The sequence below is a fragment of the Lactuca sativa genome, chromosome 5, assembly GCF_002870075.4.
Source record: "Lactuca sativa cultivar Salinas chromosome 5, Lsat_Salinas_v11, whole genome shotgun sequence".
In the NCBI taxonomy this organism is placed as follows: Eukaryota; Viridiplantae; Streptophyta; class Magnoliopsida; order Asterales; family Asteraceae; genus Lactuca; species Lactuca sativa.
This window is the reverse complement of record NC_056627.2, coordinates 155,578,623-155,586,270: the sequence shown is the minus strand read 5'-3', so window position 1 is coordinate 155,586,270 and position 7,648 is coordinate 155,578,623. Positions and strand designations below refer to the sequence as shown.

The 7,648-nt window shown below is 37.7% G+C and overlaps 1 long non-coding RNA gene across 1 annotated transcript; it reads right to left on the bottom strand.

Moving 5' to 3' along the window:
• Positions 1-5,750: 5,750 nt before the first annotated feature.
• LOC122198256 (uncharacterized) lies at positions 5,751-7,403 on the bottom strand. The gene is made up of 2 exons (XR_006192446.2): positions 7,227-7,403; positions 5,751-6,146 (listed from the first exon to the last, which is right to left on the bottom strand). It is a non-coding gene; the product is annotated as an uncharacterized LOC122198256 (long non-coding RNA).
• Between the last annotated feature and the right edge of the window lie 245 nt (positions 7,404-7,648).

Below are 7,648 nucleotides of genomic sequence, written 5' to 3'. Positions count from 1 at the left end.
AGGATTTGGAAGCGACTAAGAGATCTGCTTGTGGGGACTTGGCGAGTCGGATCGCGAGTCGGTTCAATCTTCCTAAGGAGTGAGTTGAGGGTGACTCAGTGAGTGGGAAGAGGGACTTGTCGAGTAGGACTGGGTTAGTAGGAGAAGGACTCGGCAAGTCTGTACCATGACTCGCCAAGTCCAGTCAACATGAAGTTGACTTTGACCAAGGAGTTGACCTTGGACCAGGGGTGAGTCAGTCATTTGACCTAAGGGTATTTATGAGTGGCTAATCTATGTTTATGGATTTATAGGCGGAGGATTATCGGTGCAGCAGTCAGACTTTTGGTAGCTACTTTTCGAGGTGAGTTTCCTTCTAGTAGGAACGAGTCTAAGGCACCAAGGTCGGCCCGTATAGATGAAATGTTAGTGTCAGAGTGTGCGCAGAGCCCATATCTCATAGTTGAGTTTGATTATGATATATGTCAGTATGATATAACTGTTTATACTCGCTGTCTGTGTGATACTTGTATGTTTTAGTTGAGTAGCTGAGTGTGGGCGAGGCCCGTATCTCTCTGATAGTGGAGTGTGGGTGAGGCCCGTATCTCCCTGGTAGCGGAGGGCGGGCGAGGCCCGTATCTCTCAGATAGCGGAGTGTGGGTATGGCCCGTATCTCCCAGCTAGCGGAGTGTGGGCGAGGCCCGTATCTCCTAGTTGTTCATTGTATGATTGCATGGTATGAAGTATTATGGAGGAACTCACTAAGCTTCGTGCTTACAGTTTATAGTTTTGGTTTCAGGTACCTCTTCAGCGAAAGGGAAAGAGTTGGCACGGTAGCGGCACATCATACACACATCTCGTTTTCCGCACTACGAGATTATTATGGGATTTGTACTCTAACACTATGGTTGATTTCATGTTTTGGCTTTCAGACATGTGATATGTTTTAAGAAATGATATGATCGAATGTTGTTTATTTTCAAACATTTTGCAAAGTGTTTAATTAAAAAAAAATGAAATTTTTTGACTTGAAAATTGGGTCGTTACAGAAATTGAAGCAATTTTCTTGATCATATCCTTTAAAAGAAAGTATAGTGCAATGTATAAATAAAACTACTAGCTAGAAATCAGGAAACGTGAGCTATGACCAGTTCTTTGAAGGACGTGGTCTCCTACGTGATGCAAAGAAGGAATAATGAAATCTTGGGTTGCTGTCTACTTTATTCACGAACGGGATGTCTGGTCTATCATTTGGGCTTTGTGTTGGGCTCTTCAGGTTGAGTTGGGGCTGAATCAATTTGGCTCGTATCAATACCCCTCCCATGAGAATGGACCTTGTCCTCAAGGTTTGAGACTGGTGCTGGAGTTGGGCAAAACGGGAATGGAAGTGAGCCTTGCAAAGTGATGATGTTGCTGCCATGCCAAAAGGTAAGTGAAGGAACTAAGAAGTCAGCTGTAATAGGACCCATAGAATGTAACCAATCGAACCCGAGAATGACATCAAAGCCTTTGAATGGTAAAACAAACAACTTGACCTTAAATGGAGCATTGTTGTGTGTGAGGGGAACGTTTGTGCAATAGCCAGTGGAAAGGAGAGGGTCACCATTGCCAATAAGGATCAGAAAGGGCGTTGCAGTCTAGAAGGTTCAATTTAGCAGCTACTTCTGGCTGAATTAGGTTATGAGTGCTGCCGAAATCAACGAGAATTTGAAGCGGTTGGTGGTGGACAGAGCCCATAAGACGTAAAGCGATTGTGGGTGCAATGCCATAAAATGTTGCTGATGATAGAGCGAGAAAGTGTGGAAGGTTGGTTGCCTCTTCCAGAACAGGAACGTGTGGTTGTGTAGGAGGGTGAGAAGCATCCAAGTCATAATCGGCTATGAGCAGAAACTGTGGTGGATCACATATGTGGCTGGGTTGGTACTTTGCAGGACAGCGAAAGCAAAGACCCGAGGCACGGCGTTGTTGTAGTTGCTTGGGTGACAAGCAGGCAATACGTAGGGTGGTGGTTGCAGGTACCGGTGCCGACAAAAGTGGGAGGGTGTGTGGCAACTGGGGTGAAGAGGTGGCTGATTGGACTTCAGTGGGTAACAGTGTGGAAACAAATGGAGAAACTGGGGAATTCCCAAGCTTGTCTTCAATTAATTTAGACAACCCATAAGCTTGATGTAGGGTAGTGGGACGTAACACCACGAGTTCCGTTTGGATTTCCTGGGTAAGACCCGAGATATAGCAATTAAGGAGAGCCTCATTCGAGAGGCCGATGACCCGGTTACATAATTTCTCAAACGAAGCTTGGTAGGCTGTGACAGTGGTGAGTTGTTTGAGTTTGAAGAGGGAGGCTTAGTGGTTTTCATAATCGGATGGACCGAATCGGAGTTCGAGAGCCCGGGAAAATTCTGGCCATGTACCGAGAAGTTAGTTGTTGGCAAGGTACTTATACCAACTCAAGGCATCTCCGGTGATGTAAAATTGGGCCAAAGAGAGGCGTTGTTGTAATGGAACGGAGTAACAGGTGAAGTAGTTTTTTGCTTGAAAAAGCCAATCAAGGGGATTGGATCCGTCGAATGTTGGGAGGTGTATTTTAGGGGGGTGGAGATTGGTGTGTGGTGGTGGTGGTGGCGGCTGTGGTGGTGGTTCGTTGATGTTGTTGGCGGGGAGGATTTGGACAATTGTGTTAGTTTGTTTGGCGATAATGAGTGGTGATTGTGTCTAGGTGGTGGTTGGTGGCAGTGGAGAGGTGGATGAGAACCTATAATTGATCGGTGAGGGCGGCAGTAGGGTGGTCAGAGGTGGCCTTGGTGTTGTCAGAGGTGGAACCAGAATCGACTTTAGGAGGCATGGAGACGATAATGAAAGCCCCAAACTGATAGAAGCTTGTTTGAGAGGGATAGTCTCCCAAGAATCAAAGGAGAAACATAGAAGAAACACAGAGGAATTGAAGCAATTTTCTTGATCATATCCTTTAGGGTGATGGGTATGGGCAACGGGGTGGTGAGGCCACCTAAACACCAAAAGTTTTCATAATCTCCACCTTTTTGTTGGGGGTGGTGTTCAATTTCCTCAATGCTGTTGAGGTGAAGAAATGCAGAAAAAGAGAAAGCCTAATTGGTGGAACAGTTCTTTTTTTCCCGTTTCAATTCGTTTCCGTGGCCACGAGATTAAACCGGCGAGATGCAATGAGCTAGGGGGCGGTGTTCCCCTCGTTAAGACGGCGTTGAGCCGTGTCACCTCACCCTCGTTTCTTCTCATTGAGGCCCATACCGGGTGCTCTTAAAAGAAAGTATAGTGCAATGCATAAATAAAACTACTAGCTAGAAATCAGGAAACGAGCTATGACCAGTTCTTTGAAGGACGTGGTCTCCTATGTGATGCAAAGAAGGAATAATGAAAACTAGGGTTGCTGTCTACTTTATTCACGAACGGGATGTCTGGTCTTTCATTTGGGCTTTGTGTTGGGCTCTTCAGTGGAATTGGGGCTGGATCAATTGGGCTCGTATCAACAACACTCACAACTGTCACCATAAACCACATTGCTATGTTTCCAAAGCGACAATGGGTCAAATGACAGATCAAACAACTCCATATCTCCCACTCGGAGGTTGGTAAATAAATTTGTTTCCGTCCAAAACATGTAAACCCCATCTCTCTCTCTCTCTCTCTCTCTCTCTCTCTCTCTCTCTCTTTCCAAGTATTTGAAAGGCCATATATAAAAAGAGACCGTAAATTTAAACGCAAATTGTTAGACAAGCATAACATCTTATATACGCAAAATTCGTGGAAATTTATTAATTTCTCAAACGTCATTTGTAGTTGTGTAGTTGTGATTGTTGGAAAAGTAATAGTGCTCGAATAATTCACGAGGCCATATTCACATCTGTGTAGTTATTGTAAGTAAGTAATACAAGTGAACAACAATAAACTAAGAATCAAATTTATACTCGTAGGTCAATTTTTTTAGATATAATACACTGATTTGTGGTGTAGATCCGTGGAATTCTTAGAGTGCTTGTAGTCACTTTTTGATAATTGAAAAAACGGTATTTGGAAAAAGAAATATGGTCTATACTTTTAACTTGGTTTCCTTAAAACATATACCTCTTTTAAGTCATTGATTAACATAGTAGTTCCTTACCACATTTCAGTTCTGGAAATTGCTTTAAAGAAAGTGACATGTATATTACTTAAGAACTCATGAAGAGTCAAAAGTTATTAATACAACCAAAAATGACCGTTAATTACGTAAGCAATTAACATCCAAAATTGATTAGTAATTATTGTATCAAAAACTACCAATCAATTATTTAGCAGTTTGTGATGCAACTAGGGAGTTGGATACGAGATCAAGCCAAAGTTTAAGTTATTCGACACCGCAGCTGCGATGCTCGATAAATGGGCCATATTAGCATGTTGTGGTGCAACCACAAGTGAACCACTTTAAATCTTTGTGTTTTTTTATTTTTTTCTTCAATCTTGATTATCGTGTTTGTTTGTTATCGATCCTTAATTCCTAACACTAATGTTATAAAGTAATATATTATTAGCAATATTATTGGCAATATAATTTAGAAATATAAATTATGATCGTAAAACTTTTACACTTTTTAGTTAAATTATATAACAAAATTTTCTACATACTTGCCAATAAAAAGAAAAGTATACTAAACTAACACAAAAGTTGACCCCGATAAAAGGTTAGTATTTATAATTGATTTAAAAAAAAATAACAAATTAGTTATGTATGTAATCCACAATAAGATATAATAACTTATTAGATTGTCGTTTTATAAAAAGATGATGGTTTTTACGTCGACAAACAGAAAAAAGAATGACAATAAAAATCATTTATACAGTGCTTTTGTGTTATACTATGGTCATCTCGAATGGGGTTTCATGGAGGGTTCAATGGATAAATAATAACGAGGTGGCATTGATTGGATAATATTTAGCATTGTAGGTGGAGTTTCATTCAAGCCATTCCTAAGTGGTATGAGAATTGTTTTTATTTTTCTTTTTGTTTTTCATTCTCAGCTGTATATTATTAGTACAAACTATATATTATCATATTGAAGGTAATATTTAATTTACTTACTTTTTTTTTTGTAAAAAACAAACTAAATAAAAAATATAGATATTTTACTTTTTATTTTTTATTTAATATATTTATTCGTAACTTTTAATTTACGAATTGTTTTTCATTCTCTATTTAATACAATATGATGTAAAATTTGTATTTTAGAAATTTTACTTTTTATTTTTGATTTAATATATTATTCGTAACTTTTAATTTATGAATTGCAATCTTTAATTAATATTTAGTAGTTGTAACTTTGAACTTCTAATTAAGTTAATATTTTAGTTTTATTTATTAATATTATTTATAAAAAAAAAAATATGATAGAATGCTGATGTGACAATCTATTAAACTCTTAAAAGTTTAATATAATATAAAGTTTAATATGTAAAATAATATAGTTAATGAAATGCTGATGCGATATTCCATTGAACACATGATAGTTCAACGCATTGGAGTGATAGTTCAACGTATTGGAGATGACCTAAATAATAATTGAGATAACTTATTTATTTTTACATATTTTATAAGTTGAAGGTGAAAAGTAAAATTTATAAGGACCTTAATTTAAGTATGTATCTGATTTGTAGGTCACAGCCCTATTGTATAAATGAATTTGAAAGTGCCATTTTTACAAGCTAAATCCAAAATAACCCTATATTTGCAAACAAAAAAACTCTGGTTGTGCATGCCATCATGGACCACACACTTGGTGTTATTATAGAAAGCTTGTTTTTTTTAATGAAAATGTCCCTTTCAAGTCTTTGTTGAAAATTTAAAAATGGCTCTTTTCTCCCCTCTCTAGCCTGCTTCATCAGATGCACCAGCTCTCACTTAGTCACCTTTTTAACCGTGGAGGGTAAAAAAAACTCTCTCTTTTGCTTCTGCCTTCACTTCAACCATTCAAAGATGGCTCAAAGACTGTGAACCACCGAGCTTCATTCACTCAGCCACCTCCACTGTCACTACCTCTGAAAAACGTACCCTGCAGTGTTTCCTGTAATCCCCATCCTCGGCTTGTCTTCACTACCATGGTTTAATAGCATTCTTTCATGGATTACATAAGGGAAGTAGAAGATGGTGATATGATCACCTATTGCACACAATAATAACGAGAGGTTGATGTTAGAGAAAGGGAGGCAAGTAGGTCTGTGAATTCCATGGAGATTTGATAGGCTGGATGCAATTGGGCAGTGGTTATGGGAGCTTCAAGGGATTATTATTGACGACTTGACGGTATCTACATTTTAAACTAGTTTCCAACATAAATAAATATTCTTTGTTTTTTTAATTCTTAGACACGGTATTTTACAAGCATTTAGTAAATATTTTTTAAAACTAGTATACGTGGTAGAAAACTCCTTATATTTACTTTGAGTTGTTTGAAACAAAACCTACGGTTTATGTGGGTGTGTATATGTTAGATGATTTTATCACCAAATATATTTTAGTACAATGGACTTAACAAGTGTTTCAAGAATAATGTTTTAGTTATAATACAAGTTAGGAGGTGCGGGAGTGCACACTTGTATTTACTAAACATTGTTAGTATTGAACCCTAATCTACTGTGACAAGTCAGGGGTCTGTTTGAAACTAGTATACCTCTGATTTGTCATTCTTGAAAGATGAAAACAGTTTTGATTTATCCGTTGTTGTATAAATCTGGCATAACGGTGCCTGTTTGAAATACATAGAAAACCTAGAACGCTCTCTTTTCATCTTCTCCAAATTGATTCAGATTTTATGCCTAAAATCTGAATTGCTACATCAAGAATTATCCGAGTTTGCATTTCGTGATACCCAAGGCATATAGGGTCGAAATATCAAACAAGGAAAATGTTTACACAATTCCTGCTTGTTATTCAGATTTCCTAGAACCCTAATTCGAATTCCCAACAGTATATGTGTGTGTGGGTGTTTACGTGTTTTGAATAGTAGACGCTAACTAGGGGACAATTAGGTTTCTGGGTTGTTAAGATTGGCAATGGTGATAAACTGGTAAGAAATGGAGAAAAAATAGCTTCTCTAATTTATCTTGAAGCGACAACCAAGCAATTGTACATTTTGAACCAAAAAACCTACATATCCCAACATCACCCTTCTGTTGAAACCGTCCCCTCAATTTTGATATAAAACTAAAATAAAAACAAAGTCTTAGTGTGTTGTGCTCACCGGAGATACTTACGGTTGAAGATGGAAGGTATCGGAGCTATGATCTATGAAAATGAAAGGGGATGTGAAGGGTGTTGATCGATGTGTAAAGAAATGTGAAGAGGAAGAAGTGGACATAGCCAAGAAGACAGAGGAAGGGAAGGGGTAATTTGGTAAATGAAATGTGAACTTAATTTATTTGTTTTCAGTTTTTATAATAAAAAGAGTTGGGTCCTTCAAAAAATACGATGTTTTGATAATTAGATTTGAAAGTAGTATTGTTTGGTAAATAGAATTTGTAATAACTATGTGCTCGTTAAAAACTCTTGCCATACGTTATTTAATTTTAAATAGAAAAAATGAAAAATCATTTTATATGTATGGTCGCTACACAATCTTCCAACATTTTTGATAAATGACAATTTTATAAACGTAGAAAGGGA